Source organism: Notechis scutatus, chromosome 3, assembly GCF_049901735.1.
Source record: "Notechis scutatus isolate UNSWTSFEM ecotype Mainland chromosome 3, rNotScu1.2, whole genome shotgun sequence".
NCBI lineage: Eukaryota > Metazoa > Chordata > Lepidosauria > Squamata > Elapidae > Notechis > Notechis scutatus.
The window spans coordinates 32,499,998-32,516,342 of NC_142011.1; the positions used below are offsets into that span (position 1 = coordinate 32,499,998).

The window sequence follows — 16,345 nt, forward strand, 5'->3', positions numbered from 1 at the left end:
TGTATTTTGTTATCTCCTCCAGTTCTGTTGTGGTTCTCTGGAAGCAGGTGCAGACGGTTGAGGTCTCTGAGAGCGAGGACTCGGATGAGGAGCCTGCTTGTGATGCAGGGATGGGGCCAGGACTATGAGAGTGGGATGCTGCTTTTGGAGCTTGTGGAGTCTGGCAGCAGTGATGCAGAGGACTCCGAGGAGCATGTGCGCGCAGGGCTGCTCAAAGGAAAGAGCAGCTGCAGGGTGACTCGGGAGTAAGCCTGCAAGGTGATGTCACCTCCCATAAGGGATAAAAGCCAGCCCTCAGGGGTTGGGTTCTTTGCAGGAAGCAAAGAAGTTCTTTCAACTCCAAGTTCTTGTGGAGGTCCTGTCTATTCTGGTTTGTTTTCTGAGACTTTTGGTTTGGGATATTTCCCTGCAATTAATCTTCTGTTCTTGGCAGCCTTTCACAACCTTGAAAGGGCTTGCTCTTATCTGGGACAATTGTTTTTAATGACTCTTTGCTGTGAATGAACAGAATTCACAGATGCATGAAAAAGGTTTGCTTTTATATATACTTTGGGTTTATTTGATTTGAACAAGGCTTGGGTCAGAACAAGTTCTTTCTCTTATTATCATTACTATTTATTATTATTTAAAAGGAAGACTTTAATTGTATTATGACAAGAATTTTTCTCTTCCCCGTATGGTACTCTAGTTTTATCTAGTGTTTCTTTGTATGTGTTTAATTATACTATTTGGATTCAAATAGCTTTAATGTTGCTCATTCAATTAAATAAGTCTCTCACACACATTTATGATTGAGAGCTATTTCCCAATAGGCCTTCATTTCACATTTTAGCTGACATTTAGATGACTAAATAGCACATGAGAAGAATGGCGGTCAAACCAGTCTACAGAAGTCAAAGCAGAATCCTAAAATTGCTGAAGTACATTCACCCTCACATATTCATGCTACAGGTATGACAATCATAAAGTGTTGTACCTTATGATTCTTGACTCTTGACGAATGTATCTTTTCTTTTATGTATACTGAGAGCATTTGCACCAAGACAAATTCCTTGTGTGTCCAATCACACTTGAACAATAAAGAATTTTAAAAAAAACTGGAACATTTTTCTCCCCAAAATATTAAATGATTAAAAATAGTTTTAGGATGTATTTTGTCTTTTTGGTAAAGAGATATACAATTTTGCTAACTACCATTGATTAAACTGACAATATTAGGACAATATTAGGTTGTAGGAAGGAGGATTAGAATTAGATTTTCTATATATCATTACTGTATATAGGACTTGTTTCTCAAACTTTCAAGAATTTTTTTCTTTTTTGGTTTGGATCCCTTTCATTTAATCAAACAGTCAAAAAACAAAAAGGAAAAAAAATGAAAAGTAGATACAAAATATTTAAAAAAATAATTACTAAAGGGTGATAGTGTCATCTGAATTCTTCATGAGAATTCATGAGAGACATCCTTGAGAATCATCTGGACTTCTTGTGACTCCTGGCAATTTGCTGTACTTTTTTTTTTTCCAAACAAATATTTTGGTTTTTTTCCCTAGAGACACTGAAAGAACTTGAGAGCTGCCCATTTGTTAAATCAGCGGAGGACCACCACAAATTTAAAAAAAATGGATAGTTGGATGTCAGAAAAATTAAATCCATTGATGGAAAATATTGTTGTTGCAGTCTTTATCCAAAGCTGATGTAGGTTTCCAGAATGTTGTATTCCAGTTTTGCCATATGTGCTAAACATCTGGTAATACTAACAAGAATTAACTTCTCCCAAAATATGGAATATTTTTTCCATAAGGAATAAATTCCCCCCCCCCCCCCCCCGAATTTAAAACTATTCAAAATAGTTTCAGTGAGGTTTCATTTATTAATAATTTTTTTTAGATTCTCCTCATAAATGTTCATCTGCGCTTACCTTAGAGCATATTAGTAGCAGCTCCAGCAAGAGCTAAAAAGGTATGGCATTATAAAGCTGCCAATGAAGAAGCCAAATATTAGCATAAGAAGCAGCAGTGTCTACACTGTGTGTGTGTGTGTGTGTGTGTGTGTGTGTGTGTGAAAGAGAGAGAGAGAGAGAGAGAGGAGGGACGGGAGAGACTGAATATGGGCAAAATGGCAAATGTAGTCTTGTTTTGGAACTCTCATCCCTTTGAACATGCATGTGATATCAATGCATATACACAAGGGGCAGAACTTGCATTGCAATAACACATGCACTATCCTGCATGTTATAGTAAGCGATATGATACTATATAATAATATTATAAATTAATAATAACATTATAAAGAGTAGTTTGGAGATGTAAAGTGAAGGAAAAAGTATATAGACGTCCACATGCTGGAAGAAATATCCAGTTCAGTTTCAAGCTGGGAAAAAGATGCTGGAAACAACATGGAGGCTGATTGGAAAGAGAGGTTTATTGATGAAGCAGAACCACCAACCATATGTGATTCTGGGCAGCTGACAAAATGGAGTTGAGAATGGGTGGGTTTTTAATACCTTCTCTGGGCTTTGTATTTGAGTTTCCTGTTCCTGTGCAAGAACATGACCTTTAATATTCTATTGACTGTTATCAGATACCTATGGGTCATGTAGGGGTTATGTAGGGGTCATAGCTGGCTCTATATGCAAAAGAGGAGATGCAAATCCTAGGTGTTTTTCTGAGCTAATTTTCCCAACCTTTTGTTTGTTGCTTATCTGAGTTTCTGTCTTGACCCAGTTTTTCTGAATGGATTACCAAATCTGCATTTTATTTATTTATTTTTATTTGTCAATAGCTTACAAGATAATAGGTATAAGTAAAAACATAGTTATGAATACATGGATACATATAAGAAAAATAAAAATATATATAAAAGAAACAATAGGACAGGTGCAGTAATAAATCAGCTTCAATAGTTTCGGTACATACCAGGCCTTAAGGCCTCAAGGCCTCACGTAGGCTGAAAGCGTGTACCAGGAACAAAGAACATCAATCAACAACACGTCATCATGGGCTAATAACTGGACTGCAGGCGCTGATTTGTTACTTTGTACCTTTTAAACTGACCATGTAACTGTAATTGGATGCTGCTATGTGTCCACTAATATTTCTGCTCATGTAACATAATGATTGGATAGAATTCACCGCTTATGACGTATCACTATGTGTTTTTAATAAAAGAGCTTCCCAAACTCGTGATAGGGGCTGCTCACCCAAGATAGAACCTGCCTGGAGTCTTTCTTGATGCATTCGACCACCCAGTGAGAAGCCTTCCTAATGCGGAGCAAAGCCGCAGACAGGGACGCTGGTGCGCTTATGCACGCCCCCTACAGACCTCTTAGGTTTTAGCATTTCTAAAAGCTGGGCTCCTCAGTTTCTGTTTGGGGCAGAGAAACTGGAGCTGATTTCTGTCTCCCTTAAGACTTTTTTATTTTTGCTTTAGGGGAAATATTTTATCCTGCCTTTTAAATATTTCCCAAAATATTTTATTCTCCTAGGAGGTGGGGCTTCCCACACACAATAATCTACTAAGGATGGGCTAAACTGAGACATAGCCATAATGGAAGCAGTCCTATTAAAAGCAATAAACTGCTTTGATAGATTCCAAACCAGATGAAGATTGTATTTTTCCCCACTGAAATGTGAAATATTAACCAAAATATACTAAAAAGCACAATTAAACAAAACAATCCTTAAATGTAAAGAAAAATAATGGAAAATAATGGAAACCAAAAGAAAAGAAAAAAAGATAACAAACACCAAGAAAACTAAGAAATCTCCTTCCCACACTACCTTATATATGAAACTTATTAGTAGTTGCTGGTTTTACTAAGACAGCAAATTGCAGAAGATGCATGTGCACAGACACACCACACATAAAGATTCTTCCATTGGTATTCCAAAGTTTTTATACTCCATCAAATGGTTCAAGAACAAACAGCCAGAAAATTCTCAGAAGTAAAATAGTGAGCAGCTTCAAAGAAAACTGACAGTTTCCCCACCATATTGCTGAATAATTATCCTCAAAATAGATTTAGTTTTCTGGTAATACACATTTTTCATCTGCAGCTGTCATTAAGATTTTATTGTTACCAAACATCTTATTCCTAAATGGGGCGATTCTACTTTCAACAACTGCACAATCTCAGCTACTCAGCAAGTCCTGGTACAATTACACAAGCATGTACACAGAAGATATTAGAAACATCTCTGTTGTAGAGCGGCGGTTACAGAAGGGAGACAGAGCCAGGGCTAAGCTAACATTACTTTATTCAATGAATAAAGGGTCGCCGCGGCTTCAGAGGCAATCTGACAGCCAGCTGGCGGCGACAGCTGATGCCGTTTGACAGCTCCCTTTTATAGCGGCTGTCAAACAGCATCAGCCAATGGGAGCGATCGGTGCTCCCGCTCAGATGGCGGACCAGAAGGGGAACTTCAGGCAGGTTCTTAATACACAACACTCCTTCCCCCTGGCCGCGCGCATGCGTAGTCCCGTAGCCACAATGGCGGCCTTCGTTCGCGGCTTGTCCTCCGCGGCTCTGGAGGCTTGGGGGCTGCAACACAGTCTCTGTCTTCTCCGGCGGTGCCAGGCGTCTGCGGAGGGTCGACGGCCGATCCGGACCTGCTATCTGGAGGCGGCTCTGGTGAGTCTTCCTGCGGCGGTCGGCTGGCTGGGAAGTCGGGCCTCTGGTAGACCGGGTAGTTCTGCGGGGCGGCTGTGGCAGGCGGCGAGTAGACCGGGTGGCTCGGCGGTGGGTTGTCCAGGCTTCCGGCGGCAGGCGAAGTCCAGCGTCTCCTGAGCTGGTCGATATGCCTTCTCCAGGTTCCCCATCTTCCAGGAGGACTCTGTAAGATCTGGGCCCAGTAATAGAAACTATCCGCCCTGGCAGCCATAACGGGTGCCCTGCATAGTTCCTGGCATAAACCAGGTCTTGCAGGGCAAAGCCCCTGGCATGGCTGTCAGATGCCAGGGGTGTGCTGGGTGAGTAGTGGGGGTGCAACCTGTCCAGGGTGGTTCGGAGTCGCCTGTCCATTAAAAGTTCAGCAGGTGACTTGTTGGTTGTAGGGCATGGTGTGGCGTGTTGTGTGAGCAGGTAAGTGGACAGCTTGGAGTGCCAGTCTGCCTGCCTCAGTTTGGCCAAAACTTCCTTGGCTGACCTAACAGCCCTCTCTGCCATCCCATTACTGGCGGGGTGAAAAGGGGCTGTAAGGGCATGCCTGATGCCCAGGTTGGCAGCGAAGATGGCAAATTCGTTTGAGCTGAATTGAGGCCCGTTATCTGACACCAAGGTGTCTGGCAGTCCATGAGTAGCAAACAGTCTGGTCAAAACCCTAGTGATGGCTTGAGTTGTGGTGGAAGACAGCACGGCTACTTCAGTCCATTTTGAAAACGAGTCCACTACCAAGAAGAATGTTTTCCCCAGCATAGGGCCAGCTAGGTCAATATGTAGCCTGGCCCAGGGTGCCCCTGCATCTTCCCACCTGGTGGGTGTAGCTATGGGTGGAGCTGCTCTTGTCGCCTGGCAGGCCTGGCATGCGTTGACCCAACTGGCAATTTGGGCATCTAGTCCAGGCCACCAAACGTAGCTGCGGGCCAAGGCCTTCATCCGTACCATGCCCGGATGACCCTCGTGCAGTGTTTTTAGAACTGGCTCTTGCAAGGAGGCAGGAATGACCACCCTTGTCCCCCATAACAGACAGCCCTGTATTGCAGACAACTCCTGCTTGCGAATCTTAAAGGGAATTAAATCAGGGGCAAAATGTATATCTGGCCACCCCCTTCCCACCCAGTCCAGGACCTGGGAAATCAATGGATCTTTTTTGAGTGCGCAGCAACATCCCCTGCTGAAAGTGGGAGGTCCAGTCCCGTGCACTCGAAGATTGAGTGGATGGGAGCTGGGTCCTCGACTGGTGTAGGCAGGGGGCATCTGCTGAGGGCATCTGCGTGGCTCAGGTTAATTCCAGGACGATGAATCAAGGTGTATGAATAAGCGGCCAAAAAAAGTGTCCACCTGGTCATTCTCGGGGACAGTACCTGTGGGGTTTGTTTGTCTCCAGCTAACAGCCCTAACAAAGGTTTGTGGTCAGTTACCAGTTCAAAAAAATGGCCATAGAGAAACTCATGGAACTTTTTACAGCAGCTACAGCCGCCAAAGCCTCCTTATCGATCTGGCTGTAATTTCTCTCAGCAGCAGAGAATGTTCTTGAAAAATAGGCAATGGGTGCCTCAGATCCATTTGAAAGCCTGTGGCTTAAAACTGCTCCTATCCCAAAAGGTGAGGCATCAGCGGCGAGTACTAGGGGCAAGTCCTTGTTAAATTGAACTAACACTGCGTTTGAGGTTAACAGCGACTTCACTGCCTGGAAAGCGTTGGCTTCTTTATGTCCCCAGTGCCAGGAGACCTCCTTGTCCAGGAGCCTATGTAGGGGCTCAGCTACAGAGGCTTTGTGGGGTAGGAAGGATGCATAGAAATTTAGGAGCCCTAAAAGGCCTGTAATTCAGTTTTGTTAGAGGGAGTGGGTGCCTCGTGAATGGCCCTGACTTTACTTTCTATGGGGTGAATCCCTGAGGCATCAATTCGATAACCCAGGAAGTCTACTTGGTTGGTAGCTATGGTGCATTTATCTTTTTTTAATTTGAGCCCATTTAGTCTAAATCTGTCAAGAACAGACCTTACTCTGAGTAGCAGTTGTGCCTTGGTAGGGGCCGAAACTAAAATGTCATCAAAGTATGGAACCACCCCGGGTAGGCCCTGGAGGATTCTTTCCATGAGTGATTTAAAAATGCCTGGGGCTACGCTGACCCCAAACTGTAAACGTTTACATCTGAAGGCGCCCCTGTGTGTTACTATGGTTTGGAGATCAGCAGTGTGCTGGTCCACAGGGAATTGTTGGTATGCCTGGGACATGTCCAATTTTGCAAAAACTACGCCTGGCTCAAATGTGTGAAGCAGGTGCTGAATAACAGGTACTGGGTATGTGCTAACTTGAAGTAAACGGTTGATGGACGTCTTATAGTCCGCGCAAATTCTCACGCTACCATCCTTTTTTAAAGGGGTGACTATGGGCGTTTCCCACTTGGCAAAATCTACCTGTTCCAAAACTCCTTGATTAATGAGTTTGTCTAGCTCAGCGTCTAATTTGGGCCTAATGGCGAAGGGGACCCTTCGAGGTTTCAAACGGATAGGGGTGGCTTGTGGGCCCACATTGAAGGATATGGGGGTGCCCGTATAACAGCCCAGGTCATTGCTGAAGACATCAGCGTAGTCATTAAAAAGGGCATCAACATCAGAGTTTTTGACAGAGTGAATCCCTGTGATGTTTAGACCTAGGGCAGGGAACCAATCCAGCCCTAGCAAGCTAGGTAGGGCACCATCAACAACTACCAGTGGCAAGTAACCTCTAAAGTTTTGGAATTGAATAAGGAATTTTCCCTTACCCAGGACCGGAATGGTCTTTCCCTGGTAGTCCCGAAGGTTCAGGTGGCAGGCAGTCAGCTTCCTCCTTGGGAACGAAGGTAGAATCTTCTTCAGCGTGGACCAAGCGATGATGGAGAGGGTTGACCCGGTGTCCACCTCCATGTGGCAGGGCTTATCTTCTAAGAGAAGAGAAACACTTATTTTGTTAGGGTTCGTGGAGAAACTGCCCGCATGATGGCAGGTATAGCAGCTTTTTACTTGCCTTTGGGATGAGGCAGAGACTCGAGATCTTTGGAAGGGGGCCTGCTCAGCTTGACAAACTCTGGCTATATGCCCTTTTTTCTGGCAGTTTAGGCAAATAGCATTCCTGAATCTGCAATTGGATCTAAGGTGGTTACCTCCACAGCCTGCACAAGGGGGCTGTTGTTTGGTGAACTGGTTGTTGTTTCTTCTTGGTGGAGCTAAAGGAGTTCTGGGGTGTGTGAGGCGATTTACTTCTAATGGTTCTTCTATTTCCTCCTGGGATACCTCATCATAATGGACTGTGGCCTGTCCTTGTTTTGGGGTAGCTCCCTGAATCTCAGCTGCATATATTTCAGATAGTTCAGCAGCTTGAGCTTCTTCAATGGCTATGGATAAAGTTAGATCTTTCTTTGCTAACAGCCTTCTCTGGAGTTTTAAATCCCTAATACCACCCACTATCTGGTCCAATAGCATGTCCTCCAGGTAATCCCTGAAACCGCAGTGTATGGCAGCAGATCTTAGGGCTGCCATATATTGGCTCACGGTTTCTCCCTCAGCTTGAACCCTTTTCCTAAAAGCTAGCCTCCTAGCTATCTGATAGGGTTTGGGGGAATAGTGGTTGGCTAAAATCTCTTTAAGCTCTTCCCAGGGAATAGACTTAATGGGTCGTGGTGACACTAATGCTGAGGCAGTGTCGAAAACTGTAGCCCCACAGAAGCTTAAAAAATATGACCTTTTCCTCAGGTCTGTAGCCCTAGACAAGTCTATAGCATTTAAAAAACATTCAAATCTGTTAATGTAGGATTCCCAAGTCTCTGTTCCGGGCTGGAAATGTGGGAAGGTCGGCGTAGATGCCATTTGAGCGACAACAGTGGGTCTGCTAGGTGAGGAAAAAGTTAGCGGTCGCTTTTAGAAAAGCGTTTCAGTAGCGCCTGTCAGCGGCGTTCGGCTCCTCAGCTGCGGAGCTTTGAAGTTCGCGCTCTTTTGGAGAGCGCCGGCGGCGGTGACTTCACTCGGCACTTAGCGGCTTCAGCTCTTTCTCTGTGTGACTTCGGCTCAATTGTTTCACCTGGATGTCTTTACTGCGTCCCGCCCTCGTCGCCAGTGTTGTAGAGCGGCGGTTACAGAAGGGAGACAGAGCCAGGGCTAGGCTAACATTACTTTATTCAATGAATAAAGGGTCGCCGCGGCTTCAGAGGCAATCTGACAGCCAGCTGGCGGCGACAGCTGATGCCGTTTGACAGCTCCCTTTTATAGCGGCTGTCAAACGGCATCAGCCAATGGGAGCGATTGGCGCTCCCGCTCAGATGGCGGACCAGAAGGGGAACTTCAGGCAGGTTCTTAATACACAACAATCTCCCTACAGCATCAGTAGCTGTTCAGATGTTGTTCAACTACCAATATGTATTATGTGTGAGTTTTCTCTGTTTTAACCTTTGTAAACTGTCTTAGATGGGTGGCCATATACATCATAAATAAATAAATGTTCAGAGGTTTCAGACAGCTGAGAGGTGTAGTTCAGTTACTTTTGGCAGACCATGAATTTCCCTACCCTGCAATAGAGAAAAGGTATTGTGGCGTTCGGGAAGGACTAAGCCGAAGTCTTCACTCCGGTCCATGTTTCCAGTGGGAACATGGACCGTTCCTATTGGCTGATGCCATTTGCCTATCCAGTCCCTGTTATCCAGCACCTACTACATTCTTTTGAGCCAGGAACCATTTTCGCTAAATTAGACATGTCACAGGCCTATCAACAGTTCCCTGTTGATGACACAGCCGCTGAACTACAAACTATTGTAACGCACAGGGGTGCTTTCAAATGTAGGCGCCCCCAATTTGGCGTAAGTGTAGCCCCAGGGATTTTCCAATCCCTAATGGAAAGACTTCTTCAAGGATTACCGGACGTAGTTCCGTACTTTGATGACATTTTAATATCTGCCCCTGACAAGCCTCAGTTACTGCAAAGAGTCAGAGGAGTCCTCGATCATTTCAGACAGCATGGCCTTAAGTTAAAGAAAGACAAGTGCACTATTGCCACCCCACAGGTAGAATTTTTGGGATACAGAATTGATGCCTCTGGTATTCACCCAATCGAATCCAAAGTAAGGGCTATTCACGAGGCACCCACGCCAACTAACAAAACTGACCTCCAGGCTTTTTTAGGACTTCTTAACTTTTACGCTTCATTCTTGCCTCATAAAGCTTCCGTTGCGGAGCCTCTGCACAGACTCTTGGACAAGCAATCCCCCTGGCACTGGGGACCTAGGGAAGCCCATGCCTTCCACGCTGTCAAATCATTACTTACATCCAATGCTGTCCTGATACAATTTAATGAACATTTGCCTTTAGTTTTAGCAGCAGATGCTTCTCCTTTTGGCATAGGTGCTGTTTTAAGTCATAGACTAACTAACGGTTCTGAGGCACCCATTGCCTTTTTCTCCAGAACTTTTTCCCCAGCTGAGCGCAACTACAGCCAAATTGACAAGGAGGCTTTGGCTGCAGTTGCTTCTGTCAAAAAATTCCATGAGTTTCTATATGGACACTATTTTGAGTTGATCACGGATCACAAGCCTCTCTTAGGCCTTCTGTCTGGTGAAAGACAAACTCCTCAGATTTTGTCTCCAAGAATGACCAGGTGGACCTTATTTCTGGCTTCCTATTCCTATACACTGGTTCATTGTCCTGGCAAGAGTCTATGCCATGCTGATGCTCTTAGTCGCTGCCCACTGCCTGTTCCTGTGGAAGATCCTGCACCAACTAATGCTGTTTTCCAGATCAAAGATCTCAAACTCCCCATCACTGCCATTGATATCGCTGCCCACTCTTCCAGGGACAAGGTAATCGCCCAAGTTCTTGACTGGGTGGGAAGGGGGTGGCCAGCAATTCCTTATGCCTCCAAATTCCTGCCTTTCAAAATTCGCCAGCAAGAACTATCTTCTTTGCAAGGCTGTTTACTTTGGGGAACTAGGGTAGTTATCCCTTCCAAGTTGCAAGACTCAGTTCTAAAGGTCCTGCATGAGGGCCATCCCGGCATTGTCAGGATGAAGGCCCTGGCTCGCAGTTATGTATGGTGGCCAGGCATGGATGCTCAGATTACAAGTTGGGTGAATGCTTGTCAGCCATGCCAAGCTACCGACCTGCTCCACCCACATCCACTCCAGGAAGGTGGGAAGATTCTGTGGCCCCTTGGTCCCGGGTGCATATTGATCTGGCTGGCCCCGTTCATGGGTGTACATTCCTGGTAATGGTTGATTCTTTTTCTAAATGGGTAGAACTGACCTTGATGACCACAACTTCAGAAGCCATCACTAAGGCTCTATCAAGGATATTCGCTACCCATGGCCTCCCTGACACCATCGTGTCTGATAATGGCCCCCAGTTTACTTCCTGTGAGTTTGAGGTCTTCCTAGCTAACCTGGGAATCAGGCACACACTTACAGCTCCTTTCCATCCTGCCAGTAACGGCCTAGCTGAAAGAGCAATCAGATATGCTAAGGAGGTCCTGGAAAGGCTTGGGCCCATAGATTGGCACTCTAGGCTCGCTAAGTACCTCCTGACCCAGCACACAACCCCCTGTGCCACCACTAATAAGTCTCCAGCTGAACTTCTCATGGGTAGATGTCTGAGGACCACCCTAGACAGACTCCATCCGCATTATGCCCCAGTCACACCCCTAGGGTCAAAAAGCCAGGCAAGGGAGTTCACTGAGAATGACCAGACCGATGCCCGGAACTATGCGGGACACCCTTTGTGGATGCCTGGGCGAATTGTGGCAGTAACTGGTCCTAAGTCTTACAGGGTCCTACTGCAAGATGGGCGCATCTGGCGCCGCCATATCGACCAGCTTAGAAGGCGTTGGAGCACGTTTGCAGATGGCCCTCAAGACATTCCTGCATCAGAGAAACCGCCGGCGCCCAAAGAAACTTCCCTCGGATCCAACAAGAACGCAAGCCTACCTGAACAGCCATCAGTCCCTTGCCCAGAAATGCCTGAAGCCGAGACGCCAGCTTCATCAGCACCAGAAGTTTATCCAGCAAGCAGAGAAGTTCCTTCCAGCAGCAGCTTCACCAGGACTTAGAAGATCTGGCTGCCTGCGCAAGCGCCCGAGTTATCTAAAGGACTACGCATGCTCTGTTCTGGGGGAAAGGAGTGTGGCATTCGGGAAGGACTAAGCCGAAGTCTTCACTCCGGTCCATGTTTCCAGCGGGAACACGGACCGCTCCTATTGGCTGATGCCGTTTGACAGCCGGCTATAAAAGGGAGCTGTCAAACGGCATCAGCTGTTGTCCGCCAGCTGGCTACCTTGTTAGCGCGGCGGCTGCGGCAACCCTTTATTGTTTCAATAAAGTAACAGCTGAAGTTCGCTCCGAGTTTGCCTCAGGTTATTCCGCCGCTCTACAACAGGTATCTTCTTTGGTGTAGTGTTTTCCAATCTTAGAAACTTTAAAATGTGTGGACCTCAACTTCCAGAATTCCTCAGCCATGCATACAGATACAACATGAGACTAAAGTAACTACTAAGTAGAATAAAAGGAACTCAAATTTGGATAATTGATTATGGAGGATAGATTTGCATTCAACTTAATGTTCAGAATTTCAGAAAGATTTGTAAAAGCCCCCCAAACCAGTAGTTAAAGGAAGCAATGAATAATGAATTAGATTTTTGTTTGTAAAGGTTGTATTGAATCAGATTTGGTTTTGCAAGTAAAGATTTTGTAGTTGTTAGTTCCATTTCACAAGAGAAATTTCTAAATGTATATAGTTATTCATATTAAAGATTGGGTTCATATTTTATGTAGGGGATAATTGGATTATTTGGTTTTGATTTAGCACAATGGGTGAACCTAGCCCTAAAAGGATGAAATCAATTAATGAGTCAAATTTCGTCAAACAGGCTGGTAAACAAGTCCTAAAAGCCAAATCCAATCCCTTTCCTCTCTCTGTATCACAAATATTTTCCCACACATCTATTGAGCGCTTTAGTAATTTTCTGTTTAGTTGAAACAAAACCATAGTTTGGATCTCTTTTACCTTTATGAACAATACGGCTGCCCGTTTTCCTTATGGAACAGAGCATGTGTGACAGTGGTGGTATTCTACCGGTTCGGCCTGGTTCGGCTGTGACTGAACGGTTCGCTCCAATGATCAACTGCTGGGCCCTCCCGCCCACCCTGGCCCTATAACCTTTATTTCCTGCTTTTCAACCTCAGTTGCTTTGCGCGGCACAGCCGATTGCCACGCATCAGCTGTTTTACACACAGGGCTTACAGCAGAAGGTGAGATCTCGAAGTGAAAACTGAGTCTGTCACTGTTATTGTGTAAGACTGAGAGCTGGGTGACTTGCCAACTATAGTTTAAAGAAGGAAGTTCTCATATTGTTCATCCATCTAAATTATAATTATTTACATTAAAAGGCTTTTTTTTTTTACTTCAGTACTTTTATTTCCTGGAAGCATCAAGTATTGAGAGGGGAAGAAAGGGAGTTGATGGCAGCATCAAGTGTTGAGTGGGAAAGAAAGGGAAAATATGCAATATTGTACTATATATGCCTGATCCAGTAATTGAATTGATGGACCACAACTTTTTGGATGGTTTGGCCCACATCCCCCCATCTAATTTGGATTTTTTTAAGAAATGAAAGGTGTTTAGTATAATTAATTACATGTGATTTTACTACCATTTATAACTGTAGGGCATGCACTGCAGCACCCAAGCCAGCCATTTTTTAAGCTAAGTTTTAACTAGGATTTGAACAAGTTTGATGGAGGCCATGTACTAAGGCTGAAAAGTATTTAATGAAAGGCTACAGCAAGTAGTGTCTCAGCAAAGGGCAGCACCTACTTAAGAAAACTCTGTGGATGTGTCCCAGGAGTTGAGCTTGATTCAAAGGAGGTTTTACTTGAAGCCAGCAAACTGTGCTTTACATTGAAAAGCTCACAGACTAGATTTGATCAGCATTCGGAGTTGCTGGGAATTAAGTGGCATGCATATGTAAAAAAATCATATTATTATTCAGATTGAAGAACTTCCAATAATCTGGCAACTACAGACTGAAGTGGGAAATTAAAAATATATATTGCCTAGTACTTGCCCAAATCCCCTCCCCCCTGGAAATAGAAGAAAGGTGGCCATGGAAATCAATCTGTTACAGAGTGTGCAGGGGATCACCAGCTGAATCAACTGGCCTGAAAATTGGCACCATCCCAGCATCAGACCCATAACTGTAAAACGAATTTGCTGCCCATTTTGCCAGTGAAGAGTGCCTCAAAGATAGACCGTTACAAGGAGGAAGTCATCATGGTGGGCCTTAAGGCCTAGGGCAAATTTATTTATTTATTTATTTATTTATTTATTTGATTTGCCAATTGTTTACAAGATAATAAGTATAAGTGTATACATAGTTATGAATACATGAAATGGGTACATATAAGAAAAATAAAAGAATAAGAGAAACAATAGGACAGGGACGGTAGGCACGTTGGTGCGCTTATGCACGCCCCCTACAGGCCTCTTAGGAAAGGGGTGAGGTCAATAGTAGACAGTCTAAGGTTAAAGTTTTTGGGGTTTGGGGAAGAAACTACAGAGTCGGGTAGAGTATTCCAGACATTGACCACTCTATTGCTGAAGTCGTATTTCCTGCAATCAAGTTTGGTGCGGTTTACTTTGAGTTTGTATCTATTGTGTGCTCTTGTGTTGTTATGGTTGAAGCTGAAGTATTCATTGACAGGTAGGACATTGCAATGTATGATTTTATATACCATGCTTAAGTCAGACCGAAGACGGCGTAATTCAAGGTTTTCTAGTTCTAGAATTTCAAGTCTGGTGGCATAAGGTATTCTACAACGAGTAGAGGAGTGGAGAACTCTTCTTGTGAAATATTTCTGGACTTTCTCAATTGTGCTAATATCAGATACGTAATGTGGGTTCCAGACTGATGAACTGTATTCGAGTATTGGTCTAGCAAATGTTTTGTATGCTCTGGTTAGTAGTGTGATATTACCAGAGAAAAAGCTACGTAGGATTAGGTAAATGTCTGGGTACTGGAAATGTGAACAAGAGGGGACATTTCATCATGCTTGGTGGATGTGCAAAAAAGGTAAAAAAAAAAAAAAAAGGATTCAAATGCATATACTAATTCAGAAGATTTTAAAGACTAATACTTGATTGAAATCAGAGGCTTTTCTTTGGACTGATCAAGTTGGAACAACAGTCATGGAACTTTGTTTTTATATTTTATGCAGCAACATATGCACAAAGGGGGAAATATTAAATATTAAGCCACAATGGAGGAATGTTAAGGTGAAGGTGATGGAACTCGTCAAAGTGGTCAAATTGACATATTTGATGATGTTGGAAGTAATATCCTTCTGGGTTCAGATCCAAATGGGGAAAGACACTGGAAACATGGAGGCTGTTTGGAAAGATGGTTTAATGGTGGATAGGATCACATGCCTTGGAGCTCCAAAGTGAAAAGGATGATCACATGCTTCAAGATGTTGGGTGAAGGAAAAGAAGGGGTGGTATGCTGAGAGTGCCTGGGTTTTATACCTTCTGTTGGGATTTGAATTTGAGCTTGTATTCTGATTGGTTGTCAGACTCCCATGGGGCCATGTGTAGGCTGTCCTAAGTCCCAGGCTTGGTTGAGCCTTGCTGGATAATAATGTAATGAAAAAGCTTTGGGGAATTCTTATTATAGCTCTACCTAAAGTAGATCTTTGTTATGTAAAATAGACTGACCTAGGCCAGAGTAATGGCCCATAAGCAAAGGGGGGGGGGTAGTTTCTGCTTCTCTGAGTTTCTACGTTTCTTTTTAGGGGAAATATTCTGCCTTTTTAATATATCCTAAAACATTTCATTTTCCTAGGAATGGGTTTTTAACTTCCAACAATTCAGAAATAAGACACATTATTAAAGTTTACTGCTGCCAAGAAACCCCCTACAAACTTTTTGCATGAATAGGAAAAAATGAAATTATAACCCACGGTTTTTATGATTGAAAAAAATTATACAAAAAATGGATATTATCTTACAAACTAGAGATAAATTTATACTTTTAACTGCTGTAAAGAAAACTAGAAGTTACTTCTTTATATTCTTTCCTTTCTTTTTGCACTTTTGGCTTTCTTCTTTTATTCTAAATATTATAATTGTTAGTTTTCATGTCGATTAAAATCTTAATAAAATATAGAAAAAAGAAAAAGAAGCCAACGTAGACATAATCACCAGAGGCACAGCCCTATTCAGAAGGGAATTTTATTATTTTAAGGAGGGAGTGTAGCCAAATGTTCCTATTGGATTTCAAACTTTTAAAACACTCCCAGAAGTATGAATGCAATCTCATATTTAATAATAGGAAGAAAGCTGTAGATTTATTAAAAGTCACGCATTTTTCTCCCAAAAGGGACGGAACAAAAGCATGCTCCCGCTTTCGCAGCTCCCCTGGTCTCCTGCCTTCTCTGAAAAAGGGAACTATGCAACCCTTGCATAAAAAGCGTCACTGTAAAGGATCAGGAACTCCACCAATCACTGGAGCCACTGGTGTTGGAGGTGCACGTGCTCAAGCAAGCCCGTCCCCCCCGTGATCTCACCAGTTCGCATTCCCCATCCGCAAAACTTGCACATGCTGTGGTCAGGATTTCACCCAGCTCCGTCGCTGTTGCGCTTGCGCAGAAATGAGACTACATTTCCCGAGAA

At 43.9% G+C, this 16,345-nt stretch overlaps 1 protein-coding gene across 1 annotated transcript in view; it reads right to left on the reverse strand.

Annotated features, from left to right (window-relative positions):
- Window positions 1-16,327, reverse strand: part of ASIP (agouti signaling protein) — a 39,244-nt gene extending 22,917 nt beyond the window's left edge. Inside the window, exon 1 of the mRNA XM_087959448.1 lies at window positions 16,240-16,327. The gene's annotated coding sequence lies outside the window, so the exon portion shown is untranslated. The remainder of the gene's footprint in view (window positions 1-16,239) is intronic.
- Between the last annotated feature and the right edge of the window lie 18 nt (window positions 16,328-16,345).